Consider the following 26,280-nt stretch of genomic DNA (forward strand, 5'->3'; position numbering starts at 1 on the left):
GACCGAGCTAGATGCCGGCATGAGGGCAAAAGTAGGCGCGAAACCCTCAGGCACAAAGTTGGGCGGCATTCCCCACGGGAATCCAGTAGGCATGGCAGGAGCGAAATGAGCGGCAGGCACGGTTGAAGAAACAACCTCTGATATGACCGTCCTCTGAGGAGGAGGAGTTGCAGGCATTGGAGAAGATTGACTTTGAGCAGATAGGACTGACTCCATCATGGAAGTCATACGGGCGATCCTGTCCTTCAAGTCTTTGTTCTCATGCTCTAGATGTTCCATGATTCGCGGATGATTGGTGTGGGTATTGTATCGATGAGTCAGCTTGGCTGAAGCACAGAAGAAGAACCAATAAGACATCTGACGAAAGAGAAACATGTATGCAAATGATGTATGAAATAAAATGCTTGGTTGTTTTTATTTTCAAGGAACATACTATTTTATTGCAAATATGTAATAATAACAATTGCAACAATTTGATTGACCATAAAACCTCTTTTATTTATATAATTGGAAGGATTACACTGAGTATAATTTCAAAAACCAAAAACCAAAATACAATAGAAAAGGAAACTAATCATCCTAGGGATCTCTAACAACAATGTCAGAAGATCTAGCTGCAGGCGCATACTTCCTTCAGATGTGTCGGATCTCATACTCAAAAGAAGTCTTCATCTGAGTCTTCTCGAGGACAAGCTGGTCGACAATCTTCTTCTAAGCAACAAAAGGATGAGGCATACTAGAGGAAGATGAAACCTCTAGTTCTCTTTGTCTCTTCACTACTCGATCTTCAAGAAGCTCAATAAGTGCATCTTTGTGCTTAGACTCAAGTCACAACTTCTCATGCTTTCTGCTCAAAGCATGGAAACGCTCTTCCCACATATCCTTCGCTTGCTTCATCTTAGCGAGTGCCTCTTCGAACTCCTCTATATCTTGGTTAGGGAGAGTTAATAACTCAACCACAACCATAGACACAGGTCTTTCACAAGCATAATGCATCTTCAAATCCAAAGCTCTCTTCTTTACCCAAAGAGTGTAAGCTTCCAAAGCTACACAGTTGCGCAGACCAAGCTCAGATCTTCCTTTCCTATGCACATTATGCCAAGCATGCACAATCTTTTGCTTCAAATGTTGTGGATTTTTACCCTCTAGATAGAAAAGACCTTCTAACAGAGTGTTATTAGGTTTGTCTCTCAAGGGGAATCGAAGTTGGCGACGAGCCAAAGCAGGGTTGTAGTTGATTCCTCCTTGTGTACCAATGAGAGGCACATTAGAGAATTCACCACAACTATCAATAATCTCTAAGCTACCCAATGAAGAATCATACCAAACTATATCATCATTAGTGAGAGACATAAGTCTCTGAGACCACCTTAGACATTGTTTGTTCTCCACAAAAGCAGGCGTCTGAAGCAAGTGCGAAATAAACCACTTGTACAGAAGGGGAACACAACATACAATAGTACCACCACCTTTATAATTCCTTAGATGCAAAGAGAAATACATATCTCCTAATAGAGTAGGCACAGGATTCCCAATCAAGAAAATTTTAATGGCGTTAACATCAACAAAACCGTCAATGTTAGGGAACAAAGCCAAACCATAGATGAGCAACACAAAGATAACTTCAAAAGCATCCACACTATCGGCTTGAGCAAAGGCAGTAGATTCCTTGATGGGGAACTCATTAGTCAATCCAAACAATCCTCCTTTCTTCACCCAATGAGCCTCTATCTCAGACTTCTTCAAGTGAAGAGCTTCAGCTATGATGTGAGATCTGGGAATCTCCTCCAATCCACTAAAACACACTTTGCTAGAAATATTTGTTCCCAAGAGATGTACATACTCCTCTAACGTAGGCACAAGCTGATAATCAGGAAAAGTGAAGCAATGGTAGAGAGGATCATAGAACTGAACCAACGCACTCAAGAGTCCTTCAACCACATCAGCAGATAAAATAGACATAAGCTTCCCATGACGTTGCTTGAAGTCCAAGGGATCTAATACAAAAGATGACAACTTCCTTAACTCTTTCAAATTTGGACATCTGAAACTATACTTCTTAGTGTTACTTTGTCCACAATCCATGGTCTGAAAATATTTGCAAATAAGACCTCAGTTCCTTGAAATTATTTTTGGTATGATGAATGTTATGATGCGCATGAATTCATTAAATAAACAATCAAAAATAAGGGATCACACACAAGGCAAACAAACAAAGGTCAAGGGATGAATCAAGTCATTGTCAAGATCAATCATCCATTTTGGTGGATTATGGTTTTCACCTTATCAACACCCAAGTTCCATTGATATTGACAAGACTTGATTGGATCAACCAAGAATCAAGGGTTTGTTGTGAGTCACGAGCATGGAGTATGGGTAAGAACCATCCCAAAGGAGTGTACTAAGGATAAAACCTGTAGATCATGTTCAAAAAAGTTCCCAGAGTCTTAATTCCATCTATTGAATATTACAGGTTAGGATGACTGACTCATCAATCCATAATATTCTCAAGAGAAACTCGTCTAAGTGTAGTATCATGTAACAACTATTATCAAGTCTACACCTGAACAGTCTTCGCACTACGTCCTAAATAGGCCAATTTGGGTTAAATGTTCTACGGTCCTCAGCTTCTCGGACCCCAAATCAGAGAGAGTAATTCCTAACCACAAATGACTTGTGTGACATTCATAACTCCAAAAGGTTCTCCACTGAGTAGATGGGTCTCAAGCCAACTTGTTAAGGACTACTCCACACAAGTCGAACATGACTATACCATCCTCCTATCTTAATTGCACTCAAGTTCGGGTTAGAACTTATCTCACCACTCAGAGATCACCAAGCACAACAAGCATATTATATCATACAAACAAATATACAATTATATACACACAAAAAAGTAGGCTAAACGCACTAGAGACTAATCCCCAGAAGAGTCGCCACTTAATTTCTGTAGCGGTAAATTCATGACCATCAAGCTATGGATAAGCTAGATTTCAATTAAACCAGAGTCGCCACTGCGCTTTTATTATTTCCAAGGGAAAAGGGAAAAGTACGAACAAAACCCAAAGATAAAATTTTTTCAAATCAAAACTAATAAAATGCCAGAGATTACAGGTAAGGGGTTTGGTTACACAGAGGGAAGGTTTTAGCACCCAAAGCGTCGTAGGTACTCCTAGGGAGCCCTTTTTTATGTGGATATGTGTTTTGGTACAAAATGATGTTTTTCTTGGCCATTTATTTTGTGTTTTGAAGTACTTTATGAATTTTTCATTTTATTTCTATTTTAAAATTCATTTAAATATACTTTTGGTGCATTTTTATTTCATTTAATTGCATTTTATATTTGGGTGACCTTTATGAACTTCTCCTGGCCTTGGATCATGATGGTTTAGATCACGAGTCTCAAAAACTCAATGGATCTTGGATGTTGATGGGGTGAAAATCCTAATCCAGCAAAATGGATTATTGATTTTGATGATGAATTGATCAAACTTTTGGTCTAATTTAGGTGTGACCTCTCTTGTCCCCTTCTTCTTCATCTCTTTCTTTTTCCTTTAATCAATTGGACGGTTTGTGTCCATCTTGTTCATGATGTATGGATTGGTGATTGATGAGCTTTCATCATTTTAAATCTACCTCCTAATTAATTATGGATCATTTAAGGTACTTTAGATTGATGTGATAACACTAAAACACACTGCGTATTTGACTCAGATTGCACATGCTTATTAGGTTTTTATTGTCATTTTCTTGTGTTATGTTTGCTTTTTGTCCTATTTCAGGTACTTTGCCCTACATGAGCCTTTTGTGAAGAAACAAAGCCAAATGAGCAAGAAATCGAAGTTTTTGTGGAAATTTGTGCACATGGCGGCCACCAAGGAGGGTGTCGTGACGTGTAAGCTGTCAACCGGTGGTAACTATCACGTTCCCATGAACTTTTCATGTTGTACACATGGTGGGTGCCTTGGTGGGGATGGCGGGCGCCACCTTTGTTGGCATGACCCCACTAAGGGTAGTTGGAGGATAGCTTTGTCTTTTGCTAGCTTTTTAGAACTTCTATAAATAGGCATTTTCACTTCACAAAATGGCATCAAACTTAGTTCACAACACTAAGCCTAAAGTTCACCATTGTAAAGGCGATAATTCGTCACATCCGGGGGGGGGGGGATTATTGCACTCTACAAACAATCTTGCCGCCATTTTACTTTCCAATCATGTTTTCTTTTCAACTGTACCAGATTAAAGTCTCCGATTTGGAGCAGGTTTCTTATTCAAGTTTATTCGCATTTACGTTTTATTTATCTTGCATGCTTTACTTTATTTTTTTTGCTTGTCTCGCTTTTACATACTCGCTTATTTAACTTGCACGTTTTATTTACTCGCTCTTTTAAGTATGATTAATTTTGCTATGTTGATTTCTATTTCCATGTCTGGCTAAATCTTTAAAGGTTAGGATGTAAGGATCATCGTTAAGATGATACTCCATTATTTATATCTATAGAAATGCTTTAGTGGCTGTTTTGATTTTAACACAAGTTTTCAGTACTTATTTTGGTCGGTTACTGCGAAAGTAGAGCCGGGGTATAGTTGGGTAAGATCGAAAGTCGTCCAACTCTTAAAGATAAACTTGGTTAGTTTTAACAGGTCAAAAGTAGTGAAAGCACTTTGTCCGGTTAATTGGGAATTCTTAACACTATTAGAAAACAATTTTGAAACTATTTTCGGATGTGTTAGTAGATTTAAAAACCAGATTCTTGAGCGAAAGCCATGGATCCCTTTTAAGTTAAACTTTTCAAATCAAAATCACTTTTTAACTAAGTCAAGAATTTAATTTATTAAAAATAGGTTTACTACTATAATGCATCAAGCGCCTTTCATAAGCGACAATGAAGGGAATTAACTAGGGAGTAAACTCGGTTCTGAATACGCGAAAGCGACAGTTCCTGTTAAATTGATTCTTCTCTAAGTAGAAAATATTTCCTCATAAGTAGATTTATTTAGAAATAATTGGAGTATTTCCTAACTGATGTGAATTACATCTGAGCCTGCATTTTATCTGAATTTATTTACTTCATTATTTCCCTTTCTGTGTACTTGAACCTACTTATTTAATTTACCTTAGATAAACACCACAACAATAGAAATTGATAGATTGACAATTTGGTTTCTGTGGAAATGATAATCTTTTGTATTACTTTGACGTGTTCCGTATACTTGCGGATAGAAAATACACACCCATCAAGTATTTGGCGACGTTGCCGGGGATCAATTACGTCAAATTTTCGTACCCTGTTGTTACACCATCTAGACTAAGGCCCCTATTGGTCGGTAAATGCGAAAAACTCGCAGTACCGGAAGTTTAGAAGATCCAATAGTTGAACCAGAGTGATACGCTTGCGCACGTCGTTTGCTCCAAAGAATTAGGAGAGCAATGGCCGAAAATCAAAACCGGAGACCACTTAAGGAATTTGCCCAACCTTCTAACGAAGAACCCAATTCTAGTATAGTAAACCCGACTATTCCTGCTACTAATTTCAAATTACAACCCTCTTTATTACAACTAGTTCAACAAAATCAATACGCATGTCTCGCTATAGAGAACCCAAATCAGAATTTAAAAGTATTTATCCAATTAGCTGATACATTCAAGACCAACGGTGCGTCGCTTGAGGTAATTCGTCTAAGACTATTCCCGTTTTCCCTTAGAGATAGAGCACAGTCTTGGTTAGATTCCCTTCCGGATAACTCGATAACTATTATGGAAGACCTCAGGAGAGTGTTCCTTGCAAGATATTTTCCCCTGAGTAAGACCGTTGTCCTTCGAAACGAAATAACCAGATTCACTCAAAATCAGGGTGAATCACTTTTTAAAGCTTGGGAAAGATATAAAAGAACTACTAAGAGCTTGTCCGCGCCATGGCCTAGAACAATGGTTGATTATTCACACCTTTTATAATGGACTTCACTATAACACAAAGATGTCCATCGACGTTGCCGCTGGTAGTGCTCTAATGAACAAACCTTACCCCGACGATTGCGCTCTCATCGAAGATATGGCACAAAACCATTACCAATGGGAGTCAGAACGAGCATCAGTGGAGAAAACAGAGACCAAAGGAGGAATACATGAAGTCAATAGTATGGACATGATGAAAGCTAAAATGGACGCTTTAGCCCTGAAGGTTGAACATACGTCTACAAATCCTACAGCTGCAGTAGCTGTAGATTGTGAAATCTATGGAAACAAAGGACATATTGCACCATAATGCAATATGTTAACTGAATGAAACTCAAGCCAGGTAAATTATGCCCAGGGAAACCCGTTTTCAAACACTTACAACCCTGGATGGAGGAATCACCCAAACTTCTCTTATAAAAACAATAACCCTATTCAAAACTCTACACCTCAAATACCACCAGGATTTCAAGCTCAAAGACCAATCTAACCTATGTAGGGCGTTCCTCAAAAGCCAAACCTTGAGAAAATCCTGGAGAACTTCATTTCGGCCCAAACTCAGTAAAACAAAGAGTTCCTGAACCAAGATATCCATATAAATGAACTGATCACACAATTAGAAACTAAGGTTGATTCAATAATCACTCACAATAAGATGCTTGCAACCCAAATCTCATAAATAGCACAACAACAAGCCCCCCAGGCCACACCTAGAGGGCAATTTCCTGGACAACCGCAACCCAACCCCCAAGGGCAAGCTAACGTTGTTACCCTACGGTATGGGACCACTTATGACGAACCTGTAAAACCAACCTTGAGTGCACCAGAGGCTTCTAAGAAAAACATTGTGTCTATAGATGAAGTAGAGGAACTAGAGGGACAAAAAGACCAGGAAGTGAAAGATAAGGGAGAAGATAAAGATAAATTTTATGTTCCACCCTCTCCTTATAAACCACCAATTCCATACCCGCAAACACTTAAATGGACAAAAATTGATAACCAATATAAAAAGTTTATAAAGGTGATCGAGAAACTCCAGATAGAAATCCCATTCACCGAAGCCATCACCCAGATACCATCTTATGCTAAATTTCTTAAGGACATCTTGACCAACAAACGTAGGCTTAATGGTCCCAAACCTTTAGAGTGCAACTCCATTGCTGAGAATAAACTTCCTAAGAAGGAGAAAGATCCCAGAAGCATTTCAATACCTTATATTTTAGGGAATCATGTTATAGGAAAAGCATTCCTAGACTTGGGAGCAAATGTAAGCTTTATGCCTTTAGCAGTTTGTAAAATATCCAGTAGGTATATTAGAAGACATTCCATTTAGATCAGACAACTTTATATCTCAATAGATTTTGTGGTAATGGACATTAAAGAAGACGACGAAATCCCAATCCTCCTTGTTAGACCTTTCTTATCAAATTTTAGATAGTAAGTGGGTGAGCCCTGTACATGTGGTACCTAAAAAAGGAGGTGTCACAGTTGTGGAAAATGAGAAAGGCGAGCACGTAGCTAGGCGTATAGAAAGCGGTTGGTGTATATGCATCGACTGCAGAAAACTAAATAAGGTAACTAGGAAAGATCATTCCCCTCTCTCATTCATAGATCAAATGCTTGAGCGTCTAGCTAGGCACTCTTACTTTTTCTATTTAGATGGATACTCAGGATTTTTCCAAATTCCCATTCACCCCGAATATCAAGAAAAAACAACCTTTACATGCCCTTACGGAACATTTTCCTATAGAAGAATGCCTTTCAGACTCTACAATGCCCCAACCACCTTCGAACACTGTATGATGTCAATCTTCGCAAATTTCCTTGATGAGATTATGGAAGTTTTTATGGATGATTTTTCGGTATGCGGATTCAGTTTTGAAAATAGTCTAGCTAACCTTGAAAAAATTCTAGAAAGATGTGTGGAAGCAAACCTTGTGCTAAACTGGGAAAAGTGTCACTTTATGGTTACCGAAGGAATAGTATTAGGACATATAGTCTCTGAAAAAGGCATTGAAGTTGATAAAGCTAAAATAGAGGTTATAGAAAACCTCAAACCACATAAGACCATTGGGGAAGTCCGAAGCTTTCTTGGACACGCCGGTTTCTATCGACGTTTTATTAAAGGATTCTCTAGAATAACCAAACCTATGACTAGCCTTCTAATGAAAGATGTCAAGTTTATTTTCGACGAAAAATGTATTGAAGCATTCAACCTTTTGAATTAAGCACTGATTTCCACACCTATCATGCAACCTCTAGATAAAAACCAACCTTTCGAAATCATGTGCGATGCTAGAGATTACACTGTTGGTGATGTTCTAGGGCAAAGAAAAGACAAGAAATTACATGTAATTTACTATTCCAGTAGAACCCTGGATGCCTCCCAACTTAACTATCCAACAACCGAGAAAGAACTCCTCATTGTTGTTTTTTCTATTGATAAATTTCGATCTTATCTGGTCGGAGCTAAAATTATAGTTTATACAGATCATTCGGCTATTCGGTATCTAATAAGAAAGAAGAACGCTAAAACTAGGTTACTTTGATGGGTCTTTTTACTGCAAGAGTTTGATATGGATAATCGAGACAAGAAAGGCATGAAAAATGTAGTTGCTGACCACCTTTCTAGGCTTGAATATTTAAAACCAGACCTAGTTCCTATAAATGACGATTTTACCTATGATAGACTTAAGGCTATAATCAAAACCATTCAGAATGATGACCCCGACTTTCCAACGAATTGGAACATTGAAAAAACTCTAGTAGTGACCAACATACCTTGGTACGCTGACTTTGTTAATTACCTAGCTGCTGATATCATACCCCCCGACCTTAACTACCAACAGAAGAAGAAATTCTTTAGTGATGTAAGATATTTTTATTGGAACGAACCACTCCTTTTCAAGAGAGGGACAAACAATATTTTTTGTCGCCGTGTCCCTGAAGAATTGGTAGAAAACATCATAAAACATTGTCACTCCGCACCTTATGACGGACATGCAGGCACATCTAAGACATGCGCTAAAATTATCCAAACGGGCTTTTACTGACCAACATTATGGCACGATGTTCATGCTTACATTGTCAGATGTGATCGGTGCCAACGTACTGGGAACGTCTCAAAGTGTGATGAAATACCTTTAAGAAATATCCAAGAAGTAGAAATCTTCGATGTTTGGGGGATTGATTATATGGGACATTTTCCATCATCAATGGGAAATAAATACATATTAGTAGTTGTTGACTACGTGTCTAAGTGGATTGAGGCTATATCCTCACCTACAAATGACACACGAGTAGTGATTAAGTTATTCAAAAATAACATATTCCCTAGATTTGGAGTTCCGCGCCTTGTTATAAGTGAAGGTGGATCACATTTCATATCCAATTTTTTTTATAAACTTTTAGATAAATATGAAGTTAAGCATAGAGTAGCAACACCATATCACCCGCATACTAGTGGACAAGTGGAAGTATCAAATAGGGAGATTAAACAAATCTTAGAGAAAACGGTCTCAATATCTAAAAAAGATTGGTCTCAAAACCTTAAAGAAGCATTATGAGCCTATGGAACCGCCAATAAAACCCCTATAGGAACCACCCCATACCAATTAGTTTACAAAAAATATTGTCACTTACCTTTTGAGCTAGAACACAAAGCCTATTGGGCCATTAAAACTCTAAATTTGTATTACCTAGCACCTGGGGAAAAGTGCATGCTAGACATACATAAATTAGAAGAACTACGTCGTAGTGCTTATGAAAATGCCATAATATATAAAGAAAAAACCAAAGCGTGGCATGACAAGAGAATTGTAAAAAAGGATTTAAACATAGGCGATCCTGTTCTCGTTTTTAACTCCAGGTTGCAACTTTTTCAGGGTAAGTTGCGCTCAAGATGGACTGGCCCTTACGAGGTCTCAAAGATCCTGAAGTCTGGAGCAGTTGAAATTAAGAACCACTATTATAATCCCTTCAGAGTAAATGGGCAAAGGATAACGCACTACCAAGGTGGTGACATCCCTAATAATTACTCTTGCTAAACTCTGATCGATCCGCCTGTCCCTACTTCTCAAATATGAGTACCTAATCGTCAAGCTAAAGACGTTAAACAAGCGCTACATGGGAGGCAACCCATGATTTTTCTCTATTTTCTCACTTTACTATTTTCTTGCATTATTTTTATTCGATGTTTTATTTATGTACTTAACTGGACTAACCTTCGTAATATTTATGTTTCAGGTTTCAGGTCCCATTACTCTCCGTAGCATTCTCCACTAACCATATTTTTCACGATGCAGAGTTTCGATGATATGCATGTTGTGTTCAGAGACGAAATTCAGAGAAAGAGATATACGATCCTATTTAAGTGTCCCATGTTACCCACTAGGTACCTTGACCCTGATTTCATGGAAACCTTAGGTCTTGAGGTAAGTGTGAGGTACCTATGCAATCAACTTCAATGGTAAGATTATGTTGGTGCCATGCATGTAACCTACAAGAACCTAACCCTGGAATTCTTAAGCTCCCTCAACTATGAACCCTATGTTGGAATTGGTTCTCAGAGAGGCTATATTAACTTCAGATTGTTTAGAATTGAGTACACCTTCAATCATAAGGAGTTTTCTAATTTACTTGGTTTTCAGTGTGGCCTTGATGTTATGCCTGAAATCCCTTTAGGCTATTTTATGCAGGATGAGATAGACAAATTCTGGAGTGATATCACAGAAGGAGGGAGCCCTGACCCTTCTATCCAGCTGTCCAACAAAATCCATAACCCAACCTTCTGATACTTCCAGATGATCCTAGACCACACTTTCCTTGGAAAGAGTGACATTGATACCCATGTTAGTGCTGAGGAAATCCTTTTCCTATTTTGTATCATCCATTCACGCCCTGTAGCCTCTGGAAATTTCCTGATTGACAACCTTAACCTTACAGCCAACTCTTCTGAAGGACTTATTCATGTGGGAGGAATTGTGTCACATATAGCATTTGCCCTAGGTCTTGACAGAAAATTAGTTCACCTGACTTCTTACTATGGGTACTATAGCGGGGTATTCGTTACCATTAGAGATATTGACTAAATCCAAGGTAAATCAGACAAGTCGAGTCGCCACCGCACTTCTATTTATCCAAAGGAATGGTTAGAAAGCGAACAAAAACCTAAAAGTTTTATCGAATCAAAAACTAGTAAAAATGTCAGAGATCTGGGTAAGAGGGTTGGTTATGCAATGGGAAGGTGTTAGGCACCCAAAACATCATAGGTACTCCTAGGGAGCCCTTTTCATATTTGTTGTAAGGTTGGTGTTTTGTGAAAATTTATTTGTGCAAACATGATTGAAGAGATGAGAACTGAATATACAAGTTTATTTACATTTTGTGTTTGGATGGATGAACCCATTGCCTACGTACCATCTTAAAAAAGATTAGGATCAAAACCTCATAGTTCGGGGTAAAAATCTCAAAATGAGTTGGTGAATTGATTGGTCAAAAAGCCTTAAGGTCTTTTGTTATCCAAGGGAGAAAACTCAACCCAAAACCACAAATCCACCATGTGAGGATGGCTTCAACATGCTAGTGAGGGGTTAACCCTATAATAAGCATGGAAGACTTATTGTCCATCACTAAGGATATAGGTGAGTATTACATCTACCTCAAGGATAACTTAAACCTAATAGCTAAAGGTTATGGAAAATTTGATTAGGAAGGTGGCCATTGAAACCACAAAAAGACATTTAAATGGGTTGTATTTACCAATGAAAAGTATTTACAAAATGGTCAAAGTTGACTTAGAAATTCAATTCAAAATAAGTGTTATGAAAAGAAAAGTTTGAAAATCAAAAGCATAAGGCTTAGGTTTCTAATTTTTAAAGCAAGTATTAAATGTTTGCACAAAGGTTTTGGCTAGGGTTAGAGTGGAGGGAAGAAGAAGAATGGCTAAAGTCCTAAGCATGCAAGAGGTAAGGAATAAGAAGCAAAACCACAAATGGAGTTCCTCTCTTGAGATCATATTGATGATCCAAGTAGCTCCCATCCTTTGGAATAAGCAATCACATAAGCATAAACTCAAGCAATCAACAATCAAATGAACTCTTGGAAGATCCCTCTCTCTTAGAAGCTCATGGCAATGGTTCCTCAATTTGGCTAAAAGTTGGAATCCCTATCACACAAAAAAAACACACATCAAAAGGTTCTATTAACAATCAAAGAATGGACAAGAGGGAGTTTAGAATATGGTCCTTTCAATGTTCATCTTCAAGCTTTAAGCATTCTAAAGGCATGAGGCCTAGTTGCTCTTTGACATTTTAAGCATTCTAAAGGCATGAGACCTAGTTTCTCTTCAAACTCCATTAGCTTGGGTAAGGTCCTAATATCTAAGTCCATTTTGTCCAATCCTTTGCATTTAGTTCACAACAAACAGACAAACACAAGCACAAAATATATATACACAATTATATGCTCAAGTGAGCAAAAGGAAAATTGCATTAACATAAACATGTGCTCTAATGAACAAAAGGAAAAGCAAATGGATAATATGTACAAGAATGATAAATTGCATAAAGTAAAGAGAAAAAAGTAAATGTTAATTGTTAATGGTTAGTGTTAGTAGTTAGTGTGCCATAAGGCAAATTTAGCGCTATGTTAAGCAATCGTAATTGGACTTATGTAGAAGTCACAACTATCTGAGGCAGGTCAATAATAATGTAGGCAACAACACAAGTTAGAAGTCTTGATTAGTAAACCAAGTTCCAACAACTTGCCATGCCAAAAGAAAAAGAGAATTGATCTTGTATCAGTTTAAGTCATTTGCATGATTTAGGAAACAACCTATCCTTAATGCAAAGTCATTCACTTGATCAATTGATCAAGATGAATTAGATTTGAATCAAGGAAGATTAAGCCTCTCTAATCAATGTTAACTTATCAACCTTTAACTCATTGATCAAAAAGAAGAAAGAAGAAGAAGAAGATGAATAATGGAAAATGGAAAAGGAAAGAATTAGGTGCATTAAATGAAATGGAATGTACCAATCAATAAGTGTTAACCAATGACATTGAGGGTCATGGTCAAACAATCAAAAACAGAAGTGAGATGAAGATTGGAAGTCAAGAAATGAATAAAAATATTTTTGGCATTTTTAATATTCAAAATAAACTTGAATTAAAATATTAAAGAAAGGTCAAACTTCAAAATCACTTCAAATCAACCTTGAAAGGTCCAAGTGATTTATCCCAAGTTCAACAAGGTCAAACAAAATTTGACAAAAAATTTCAGCATTTTTAAAAGTCAGAAACTATTTTTAATCAATTAAAAATGAATAAAAATAACCTATTTGAACTAAAATCTCAAATAAATCTCAAATAAATTAGAAAATTGATGAGAATATTTTTCATAGATCCATCATCATTCAAATAGGTTAGGAAAATATTTTTGTATTTTTTAAATATTAAAAACTATTTAAAATGAATTAAAAATAACCAGAAAAGAGGAAATTCACAAAAAATATCAAATGACAAAATAAAAAAATTAAAAATCATTTTTAGAAACTAGAATTTAAATGGAGAAGAATGCAGTTGGTCCCATATTTTTTGGAATTAAAATGAAGAAGTTATGAATTTTTGAAATTAAAGGAAATAAAAGAAATAAAATCAGAAATTAGAAAATAACAAAAATCAGGAAGCGTTGGATGGAACTCATTAATTGACGTGGCAACATCTAATGGTCCAGAAGCGCGCTTCCATGGTAGGCTTTAGTCAACTGAGACACACCTGGCATTATTAAAAGTAATCCAAACGCATGGCTGAGATTAAAACATGGAGGATGCATCCAACGATCCAGATTAAATCTGGCATGATGGACGGTGGCCAACGCCACCGTCTTCTTCGGCGAGCTCTACAGCTTCGCCAGAGTTGTAGGCCCTCCAAACTCAACCAAAACTCACGATCCAGGTACCAAATTAAAGCTGGGGTGATGTACATCACGCCTATGCCATCTATTTTTACTCTAGATCTCTATAATGAGAGAAATCAGAGGTTGAAACTTGATGGTGTTCATCATGAACTTGCTTGATTTTGAAAATTGAGCACACAACAATGATGCCTCTATAGAGAGGACTTCAGACAACACAATAGCCAGGAAAATGGATCAAAGATTAATGAGTTTCGAAGGAAAAACCAGTTGATGAACAACCTTAGATTGTGAAGATTTGAGCTCTTTTCCTTGCTTCCTTTTGCAAAACAGAAGTTCAATGGATCATATGAGGAAGGTCTAGGAACTTTAGATCTAAAGATTCAACCAGATTTAGTTGAATTTTAGATCTGAAAAATTGAAGAAAGTGTGAACTAGTTCCTTTAGGTATGGATGGGTTTTGATTTCTGCAGCATTTCAGATTGATTCAGGGTCCTTAATTATGAAGCATAGCATGTCTATTTATAGATGGAATTGGCTGAGCAAGTGAAAATTCTCGTGTGCATGGCAAGTGGATTCTCCTTGCATAGGCTTGCATGATCATGTAGAAGGCCCAAATTCAATTGCATTTAAATGCTGATGACCAAACCACTTGAAATGGATGTGCAGATGGCAATGTATAAGCTTGTGCAATGAGTTTCAACATGTTATGCATAATTATGCCTAAAACTTCACCTCTTCGAAAATGCCACTTAAAAAATTGAAACATAGGCATGTGGGTAATGGTTGGAAAGGCCTCGACATAAGGAACAAATGTTATGTTGGACCAAAACTCATTTGGAGTGTGCAAATTTATGAAAACAGGCCATGAAGTTCATGGGGCAAAACATGCCTTTGAGAATTTTGCCAAATTGGTCCAACTTCAAGCCCTTCTGTTTTGATGATGAAAGCCCCAAATGGGAAAAGCTACAACATAAAAGTTGTGGATCTTTTCAAGACAATCAAAATGGACTTAAATTTTGCATCATTTGGATTTTTGATGAAGAAGTTATGGGCACTTGAAGTTGGTCTTTTTTTATTTTCAATGCATTCCAAAGTGACCTATAATGTTTTGCATTATCACATGTATTTCCTTTGAGATTATGAAATTTTGTTCAACATAACATTTTAATTAGACACAATAAGATTTCAAATGAATTTTATCCCACCTCAAAATCATAAAAAATGAATGAGTTATGTTCTTGGGAAGTTAACCCAAAATTAGGGTTTCAGTCAAAATGACCTATAATGTCTTAGAATGGGAGATGACCTTACAAGCTTCAAATAAAAGTTTGATGAACTTTAAAGTTGTTCATATTGTCCTTAAGAACATTTTTATTTTTGGGATCATCTCCATTTAACCAACACATAAAAAGTTAGGTCTCAGTGCATTTCAAAATAGTCAGATGAATTGACTGATCAACTTCTCAAGTCCATAACTCATATCTTGATGAATTGATGATTGAGGACAATCAAATAAGTTCAAATATGCATTAAATGATGAATTAAATAACTTCCCTTGATTGTATTTGACCATGGGCTGGGGTTGCTTCACTAGCAAGGCATTGTAGGTGATCAAATGAACTAGGGTTTCCTTGAGGAACAAACCTCAAACCCTTTGATTTGCTTTGATCAATAATGATGAATTGAGATACTTGGGAGGCATATTTTATGGATGAGAACTTTGGGAACCATTACCATGCTTGTTTTCATCCTTTCTTGACCCTATCTTTGCACCAGTGATCTCCTAGGAGCTTTTGGACTTTATGATTGCTCAAGCTACAAACAAAAGATGTTAGTGACATATTTTTGTGCTTTTGGTTAGTAAATAAAATGAGAAAAGCAATAATATACAATTCAAGCATGCTTGGTGATCTCAAACCACTCACAAGAAGTCCCACCCAAAGGCAAGGGGAACCAAGATGCTTATGATCCTTGAGGCTTTGCAAATGCAATGTTATGATGCCATGAGGGATCTTACGGTCAAAATTGGGGTCTTACAGATGCCCCTATTTAAGGTCATTCTAGCCGGAGAAGTGAAGGTTAAAATCTTCGTCTCGACGAGGTAGAATGGGCTTAAATAATAACAAAGAGACGAATTTTGGTCCCTAAGAGACCTCATGATGTAAATGTATGTATGCAAAAGGTAATACTCTGTGGAGATATGTGTCCACAAAGAAGAAAAGAAAACAGGAGAAACTGATAATCCATATGAGTAATTTACTCCATGGAACAGAGACTCTGGGACTCTCACGGGGATAGAAAAGGAATAAAATGGCGTGAGCAGGGCACGACTCAGAGCTTGGGGAGCAAAATTCCAAAAAGAGTAAATCCATGGAACGAACCGAGCTGACTCGCAGATGCATGTATTGGGGAATATGCCAATATAGCAGAAATTATCCATAACAGATACTTCGAATAAAAATCCAGACTCGGGCTGGGAGAATCTACTAAGGGACCTTGCTGGGGAAAATCCAAACAAGAACTCCTTTGAGGAAGCAACATGATGAGGTATTACCGGTTACTGGGTAATAAGCTCAAAGAGACACACGATCTGATCACTGGTATAAGGGTGAGAGAACAACATGTTCTGGGAGACTGAATGTCTAAGACCGGTATAAAGGTGAGAGATATCAAACGTCCGAAATCATCTGAGGAAGACCTAAAAAGGTATACTTCAGCTCAGGAAAATCTGACTCCGTAGGGGACAAAAAGTCATAATAGGGAGCAGGGAGGAAGGAACACCAGGGATACCGGTTACTGGGCATATAATAGGTGACCAACCAAAGCGTGAATTGGGGAATATTCCCAAGACACCCATCATCCAAAAGAGGGCTAAAAGCAAAACTCGATTATAGGATGGACATTCGATTCCAAAAAAGGGATACGAATCTTACTCGACTGGGGAAGAACAAAAGGCTTCGACCAAAGAGTGCATGAGATATATTTGAAATTCTGGTGTAGTTAGAATTCAGATGTTCTACTCCAAGTCATGACATCTGATCTAACATTGTAACTAATACAGCAAGACAATTATTAACCACTGTACTAATATGCACACGTTCACAGATGTCACGACATCTCATTCTATGTCACCCTAGAATGGATGAACACCTGGTTCTGTGCATCAGGAAGAAAGACTCAACAGAGATCTGTCCTAGCACTCACTTCTGTTGTTTTCTTACACAGTTATCAGCATGATGTCTTATTGTTGATTTTGGACATCATCTGTTACATTGTTCCAGTGTGTTTGTCTTTTACTTGTATTTCCTGAATAAAAGGTTGAACACGTTAATCTAATTTCCACTTATTAGATTGCTAACAACTACGCTATTTGTTAGGTTCATTAATTGTAGGTTAGTAGTTGGTTTCCTGGATTTTAGCTCAGCTGTTGAATCCCTGAAGAATAGCCTGAGAACAATACTGAAACAGAAAAACCAATCATCCTACACTTTAGCACATGCTGTTGAGAATGAATGTCACAACATTCAGTTCGACAGCCAGACCATATGCTGGTTCTGTTATGTTCCTGGAAACGGACTGTGCTAAGTTTGCAGTACTGTAAAAGACCAACTAGTCTCTACTTCAGTATCAGCCTTCAGTATCAACTGTCAAGACATCCAGTTTGACAGTTTCACAATGATCCTTCAGCCAGGTCTGTTATCCTTGAAAAGAACAGACTTAAATAAATACTGAACTTAACTTAACTTGCTTATTATTCAGTATACGCTGTCACTGATGAATGTTACAACATTCTGATTGACATTCAAACAGAAGGCTATATACCAGGTCTGTTAGCATCTTGATAAGCTGACTGGAAAAACCAGCTGAGCTATGACAGTAATAAAAACACATGCAGAAGGAGAACAAACACAGGAAATTGTTAACCCAGTTCAGTCCAACATGACCTACATCTGAGGGCTACCAAGCCAGGAAGAAGATCCACTATTAGCAGTATTAATTCAGAGTTAAACTCCCCCGTTTACAACTCTTCACTTAATCCCTACCCAATGCAATCTATACCTAGGAACTCCTAGATAGAAACCTCCAGTTTCCATTCCTATCACTACAAATACAATGTAATGTTAACACACCTTGAACTTGCTTCACAGCTTCATTCAAGAAAAAAATCACTCTTGCCTACAGGCTTTGAGTTACAAATACTCTCAGCTTTAACCACTGAGAAACACATGGTAACCTTCCCACAGATTGGGAGGTTTACCTCACACACACCCCTAAAAATTCATTCTAAGAGGCTTACAAAAACTAGGTTACAATGTGCTCTTTATAACCTAATCACCCAACTGGATTTGGGCCTTCAGAAATCGCAGCAAACTTGTTCTTTGCTGTTACAAATACAGCAGAAAATTTCTGCTACAAACAAGGTCTTCAATCCTAGAATCTCTCCATATATATCTCCTTATTTTGAGCCTATATATGTTCTGATTGAGTCTTTAAGACCTCCACATGGGAGTTAGGATATTCACCAGATATCCTTGCTAATCCCAGAATATATACTGAATTAATTAATTCAGTTTTCTACACATGTGCGATGTCACAGGCATGATGTCGTGACATCGTACATGACATGTTGGTCCAGATGTTGAACTTCTTCAACCCAACATATTAAAACAACAGAGATGATTACATTATTTATTTTACAAAATTAATGCCAATCCTAAGGAATTAACAATCTCCCCCTTTGGCAAATTTTAGCTAAAACAAATAAACAATACACTGGACAAAACATCCCAATTTTGGAATGCTCTTCATCTCTGTCATTGGCTCCACCACCACAAACACCAAAGTTGGTGTACATGAGGAAGTAGAGGTACAAGAATCAGTTGTACCAGAACCCTTCCCCTCAACAGGAGGGCTTCCTGAAGAATATGTAATGCTGAGAACATAGATAATGTAACTCAGATCACAAGACACAACTGTCCTCTTAACTCAGATCACAAGACACAAGTGATATACCCAGTTGGTGGATTTTGTGCCTGACACCAACTTCTGTTTGCTACCTCAGTTAGCTTGCTTCTGGTACATTCTCAACCCCAGGACTGTATTTCTCTCCCCCTTTTTAGCTAAACATTTGTAAAGGCACCCCTCACAAAACCAGATCCAGGTGCAGCTTGCCCAAACCTTAACATACCCCATGATCCTGAGGAAATGGAGTGTTTCTCTTGTGAGAAGAAGAGGGCTATCACATCCTTTAAATAGTCCAGCCCGTGCTTAGGAATTAACGGTAGGAATAAATGCTTGGTCAAGATTCATTAAATTTTGCTGAGAAACAGTCATAGAATCACCAACAAAATCTCAGACTATCTTTGAATACCTTTTATAGCTCTTGACTGTTTCTTTTCCAAAACAGCAGTTCCAGTGCATGGAGACTATTCCATATATGCAGTCAGACACGTTGCACGCGATGTCTTAACATTCCACGCGGCTTGTTCCTGCATTCTGCCAGTATTCAACATTTCCCAAGACCCCTTTCAAACCTCCAGTAGAAACTTGACATCTGGCACTGCTATAGCCAAATTCCCACACTTCAGCAGATGGTTACTCCCCCTGTACCATACAGCTGTAGCCATCAGGCTTATTCTAATGTATCAGAATTAGACACATCACCTTCATAATTCCTACTGACTTTAAGATTCAGAAGGAATTAGCAGCGTTGTCCAGGGCAATGTCATGACATCCGGTCAGACATTCTTCTGCTCACTCAGCCTTGACATACATCACAGCATCCTGATAACTGACAAGGTGCCATACCTAGTTATCTAAGTACACATAGACCACAAGCTTGATCATTACTTGCAGCTTCAAAGACAGAACTCCCCATGTCATGGACACCCTACTCTCCTCTTGAAACATGAAGGTCACACCTGAGCATATCCAACACCCCAAAGTTGGACCTTCACATACTTCCTGATTCAAAGAAAATCCAGACCACTTGATGAATGGAAAACATAAGACGCATCTTCATGTCTTCAAGAGCACACCCTCTGTTCAACCCTCTTAGCTGAACACATTCACACTCTGTGTCAATCTCTCTTCTAACCAGAACAGAAGACCACTTCACAAGATGTTCTAACATCAGCTGGGACATCCTTCATAACATGACAAGGAACACCATCTGATAGTCTTCAGATATCACTGAGTCACTGGCTTGATCCAGAAGAACCCAGACATACATTGGGACATATACATTCTCATCCCATTGCAAGAGATAATCTTCCATAGATAGCTCAGAACTCCTACCACAAGCTCCAAGAGATGAATAGAAAACACCTCCTTTTGTCTTCAACTTACTACTTTTCTGCTCAAAAGTAATTTGTCTCAGACTTCCCTCAAGGATAATCAGCTGCCATAAGTTGATTATCTTGATTCTTCGAACTCACTTCTGAGATAGACCAAATGCCACTGGTTGATTACCTCCTTCATGAATCCTCATATGAAAAAGTCAACTGCCATTCTTTGACCTCTCCACGTTTATCAGACCTCTCCCAGAGATATTCTGACCTTCCAAGTGAGACTTGAACTTCAAGCTACATGTTGAACAAAACTTAGATTTTCTAAGACATGAACATGTAACATCCTTTCTATCCAGCAACTCCAAAGAACTGCAACGAGAGCGGCCTTTTTGAAGTATCCAATCCACAACCCTGTAGACCCTTCTATCTCCTGTTGATGTGCCACTTCACCAACTAAGAATCTGATGTTGAACCAAATGTCACAACATTGTGTTTTGACATCTAGCTGTTGAATTCAGCTCCTTCTTCTGCCACTTGAAAGAACTTCCTCCCTTCACTGAACAAGAGTTCAATGTTCTCATAGACTTGATTGTGGAACCAAGTTTGAGTAAACAACCTCCATCCTGCAGGTTTGCAGTTAAGTCATCCAAGCTCACACCTTGATGAATTCCTGCTTCTTCTCCAAAGACCTCAGACACTCTGATGCATGAGTCTTCAGAAGGACCAGTTAGAAACTGACCCTTCAGCTATACCAAGGATTCCACATCTTAAAGCAGGGTTGTTTCCATGATGTCAAGACTGCTGCCACTTGTTCTTGACTCCACAGTGTGCATAAGCTAATGCACTTCCTTACCTAGATCAGAACTAAACTGATCCAAGTAACCACCATCAAGACTATGATGTCTTCTTCTTCTTGTACATACCAAGGCTGAACATGTTTCTTACCAGGAAACCTTTTCAGAGATCATATGCTTTTGCTGCCACCAAAGAGATAGATCATAAGTCAATGTACTATCCTTCCTATGATTCTGCACAGGGTCTTGAAGAAGTGATGTTCCAACATCTTTAATAGCATCAGTTATCTTGAGTTCCAAGGATAATCAATTAAACACTTGTACTTGGCACAAGTAGACATTGATCTTAAATCCTTTCCCAATTATCCTTTCAGATACTTCCACCATAAGAATACTTTGAAAGTATTCTTCTTGTGTCAACATCTTCTGCTTGCAAGCACCTCGACAATTTTGAAAGTCTTCCCAGATTAAATTCACCCTTAGGAATGAGAGAGATGAATTCTTCCTTGCAAATGTGTCACACAACCACCAGAACCCATGTGACGCAGGTCAACAGCCAACCAGACCCTAGGCTGACCAAATGTGAGGAGGTTAACCAAAACTCCCCCTCAAATTAACAATCATGGAAACTTCACACCAATATCCATGCATTGTACAGACATGTCTCAACATGACATACACCATCCCTACCAGTGGCACCTAACTCTCTGAGTTATACCTATACATACTCCAATCACACCAATCAGACTTCAGCTGACCATAAGTACTAGTGAAAAACAACACCAGTCAATAGTAGATATGCATTGCCAGAGCATACTACCTCAACCACCCTCTGAATCTTCATATTCTCACTCCTTGAAGGAACTCCCACTTCTGAGCGAGGAGTTTGAATAACAAGATTCATGGTCCTAATCCTCTTAAATGGAATAGCAGTCAGGTTACCCCATTATTGACTTCTATCATCCAGGGGACTTGTCTTCCAGCACTACATAGTACTTCAGGGAACAACTATCTAACCCTGATCAAGTTATAGGAATAAGGCAAATATCAGGCAATTGTACAATGTCACATCTCAACCAGCTCCACTTCTAGAAGACAGATTTCTAAAAGTGACCTTCTTGAGCACACACAGTTGACCCGACCCTTGTCAACTTAGCACACACAGATGTCTCCTCTTCCAGGTCAGGAGTATGTTCCAAACAAGTATCCCTATGTTTGACACCTAAAAACATCTGCTCTTCAACCAGTAGCTGCATACTTGTTGAACACCATGTTCTAACATTGCATAGAACATTAGTTCCACTTCCTTGGAACAAACCCTCCTTGAAAGTCTTCAAGGTCTTCATATACACTATCCAAGAGTGTAAAAGAATCAGTGGTCAGGTGATTCTTACCATCCTGAAGTGAGAACATCATGATGAGTGGACTTGAGGAGACTCAAGTATCTTTGACATCTTCAGTGGGTTGTGATGAAATCTTGAATACCACATTCTTTCATCCACATGAGGGGAAACTACGTCAGAGTTTGAGTTTTGCCAGGTATTATGCAGCGGAAATCATAATACAACTCAACCTATGACCACACACTTCACCAGATCAGCCTCCAAGACCATACCAAGTTTGAATGTGATTCAATACTGGCACAGCTGTCCCACCCAAAGGCCAATTGCCAACCTCCAGATACAGGTACACATCATTCCTGTCATGAACAGTCCATCCACCTACTTCAAGGGACCATTCAGGGAAATTACAGAACCTTCCACAGGTTCCAACATAACTTCTTGCAAGATACCAGAAAGTATCACCCACGAATCTCATCCAGAAGCAGAACATGATGCCTGCTCTTATACCATTTGAAATTCTGGTGTAGTCAGAATTCAGATGTTCTACTCCAAGTCATGACATCTGATCTAACATTGTAACTAATACAGCAAGACAGTTATTAACCACTGTACTAAAATGCACACGTTCACAGATGTCACGACATCTCATTCTATGTCACCCTAGAATGGATGAACACCTGGTTCTGTGCATCAGGAAGAAAGACACAACAGAGATCAGTCCTAGCACTCACTTCTATTGTTTTCTTACACAGTTATCAGCATGATGTCTTACTGTTGATTTTGGACATCATCTGTTACATTGTTCCAGTGTGTTTGTCTTTTACTTGTATTTCCTGAATAAAAGGTTGAACACGTTAATCTAATTTCCACTTATTAGATTGCTAACAACTAGGCTATTTGTTAGGTTCATTAATTGTAGGTTAGTAGTTGGTTTCCTGGATTTTAGCTCAGCTGTTAAATCCCTGAAGAATAGCCTGAGAACAATACTGAAACAGAAAAACCAATCATCCTACACTTTAGCACATGCTATTGAGAATGAATGTCACAACATTCAGTTCGACAGCCAGACCATATGCTGGTTCTGTTATGTTCCTGGAAACGGGTTGTGCTAAGTTTGCAGTCTTGTAAAAGACCAACTAGTCTCTACTTCAGTATCAACCTTCAGTATCAACTGTCAAGACATCCAGTTTGACAGTTTCACAATGATCCTTCAGCCAGGTCTATTATCCTTGAAAAGAACAGACTTAAATAAATACTAAACTGAACTTAACCTGCTTATTATTCAGTATACGCTGTCACTGATGAATGTTACAACATTCTGATTGACATTCAAACAGAAGGCTATATACCAGGTCTGTTATCATCTTGATAAGCTGACTGGAAAAACCAGCTGAGTTATGATAGTAATAAAAACACATGCAGAAGGAGAACAAACACAGGAAATTGTTAACCCAGTTCAGTCCAACATGACCTACATCTGGGGGCTACCAAGCCAGGAAGAAGATCCACTATTAGCAGTATTAATTCAGAGTTAAACTCCCCCGTTTACAACTCTTCACTTAATCCCTACCCAATGCAATCTATACCTAGGAACTCCTAGATAGAAACCTCCAGTTTCCATTCCTATCACTACAAATACAATGTAATGTTAACACACCTTGAACTTGCTTCACAGCTTCATTCAAGAACAAAATCACTCTTGCCTACAGGCTTTGAGTTACAAATACTCTCAGCTTTGACCACTGAGAAACACATGGTAACCTTCCCACAGATTGGGAGGTTTACCTCACACACACCCCTAAAAATTCATTTTAAGAGGCTTACAAAAACTAGGTTACAATGTGCTATTTATAACCTAATCACCCAACTGGATTTGGGCCTTCAGAAATCGCAGCAAACTTGTTCTTTGCTGTTACAAATACAGTAGAAAATTTCTGCTACAAACAAGGTCTTCAATCCTAGAATCTCTCCATATATATCTCCTTATTTTGAGCCTATATATGTTATGATTGAGTCTTTAAGACCTCCACATGGGAGTTAGGATATTCACCAGATATCCTTGCTAATCCCAGAATATATACTGAATTAATTAATTCAGTTTTCTACACATGTGCGATGTCACAGGCATGATGTCGTGACATCGTACATGACATGTTGGTCCAGATGTTGAACTTCTTCAACCCAACATATTAAAACAACAGAGATGATTACATTATTTGTTTTACAAAATTAATGCCAATCCTAAGGAATTAACAATATTATCTATTACCATCAGAACGTAGATAATATACTCGCATGGAAGATTATCCACAACCGGTTACTGGGTTAATAAAGGATAAATCGACCGACAAAGAAAGGCATCGGGATACCGAAACTAGGTATAAAATGATAACCAATCCAGGGAGAAACAATCGTCACCAACAACAAAGGGTAGACAAGAGATGACTCACTGGGGATACATTCCTTTATTGGAGCAATTATCCAAAAGACGAGGGAATATCAACACCGAATATTGGATAATGATAACCGTCAAGGAGGGGATTACATCTACCGGATACTGGGTAGAAAACCACAGAGAAGTAACCATCATCGGTTAGGATGAGCAAAAGGTTAACTCTGCAAGGGGATGAAATGAGGTTTACAACTACCAGTGTGAGGGTAGAGAACCACAAAAAATAGGACTTATAACCACAGGTATTAGGGTAGAAGGCCACAGACTCCACCGGGGATAAGATGAATAATTATTGGTTACTGAGAAATCATTCATTTACACCACAGGGGAGTGCAAGAAGTAACCAAAAGAGGCCAATCTAGGATCAAACTAGATAGGCACGCTGAAACAAAACTTGTCCCTATGAGGATATAACTCAATGGGGAAATCCATCCCAATATATGTGTTGGGAGGCAACTGAAACAACCATTGTCCATGAGGATATAGCTCGGTGGGGAATATGGAAGGAAAGATAAACACTTTCTGCTTATGGGGCTGACTCTATATGGGGAGATCAGGCACCGACATCTGCTTGGGGAAATGTACTACCAACTAGCAGGGGACAACAAGCAAAGATATATGGCAAAGAATGCAATCATGAATATCTGAATGTTATCATTATGCATATATGCATGGTTTATGTATGATGAATGCTGAGAAACAGACATTTCTAACACAAACAGGTCCAAGGAATGAGTACACAAACATCCGGTACTACATCTCAAGGGAGAAATCCAGGACCACAGGGATCTCCACAGGGGAATGAGCAAAACATTCCAGCTGGGGGCAAAGATCATCAAAATCCGCCACGGAAACACTCTACTGGGAAATTATCAAAGGGGATCATGGAATTCCGTGGGGAACAACCACCAACCAGAAGCCTCCAAGGGTCATCAAATACTGTCCCAAATAATGAGATCACATCTGCTGAGGAGGAAGAATCACTATTCTGCTGTAGGAAAGAGGGATGAATAGACTTTCCCAACACCGCTAGGGGAAAAACCATAAAAGGCCCCAGAGGGAGAGGGCACCAACATGCCAGGAATATGAACAACTGCCTTACCCTGTCAAGAATCTTACCATATTTGGGAGAGCACTGAAGACATCCTTACTATCCCCTCATCTTTGTGAATGTTCACTTTGTTTAAAACAAATTATGAAAAATTTAGTTAAAACAATGATATTCTTCAATTAAAACATGCAAAACATTTGTTGAAATGGAAACAAGTAAGAGTGCAAATAATTGGATAAAGGCTCAAATTTATTTGATGGAATGGTAGTCTGCGAATGGCAAGACTCCAGAGATCTTTTCAAATTTGAAATTGGTGATATATATTGGAAAAGGGCTACATTGAACATAATGACCATTTCTCTACCAATTCTGAATCCGATGTATTTGAAGCTTTGGTTGATGATGAATGAGCAAGAATCTCTGACGGCTGACAGTTGTAGAACAGAGTCTTGTCCGGATGCAGTTACTTGCCAAAA

Source organism: Lathyrus oleraceus, chromosome 7 (genome assembly GCF_024323335.1).
Source record: "Lathyrus oleraceus cultivar Zhongwan6 chromosome 7, CAAS_Psat_ZW6_1.0, whole genome shotgun sequence".
Taxonomy (NCBI): Eukaryota; Viridiplantae; Streptophyta; class Magnoliopsida; order Fabales; family Fabaceae; genus Lathyrus; species Lathyrus oleraceus.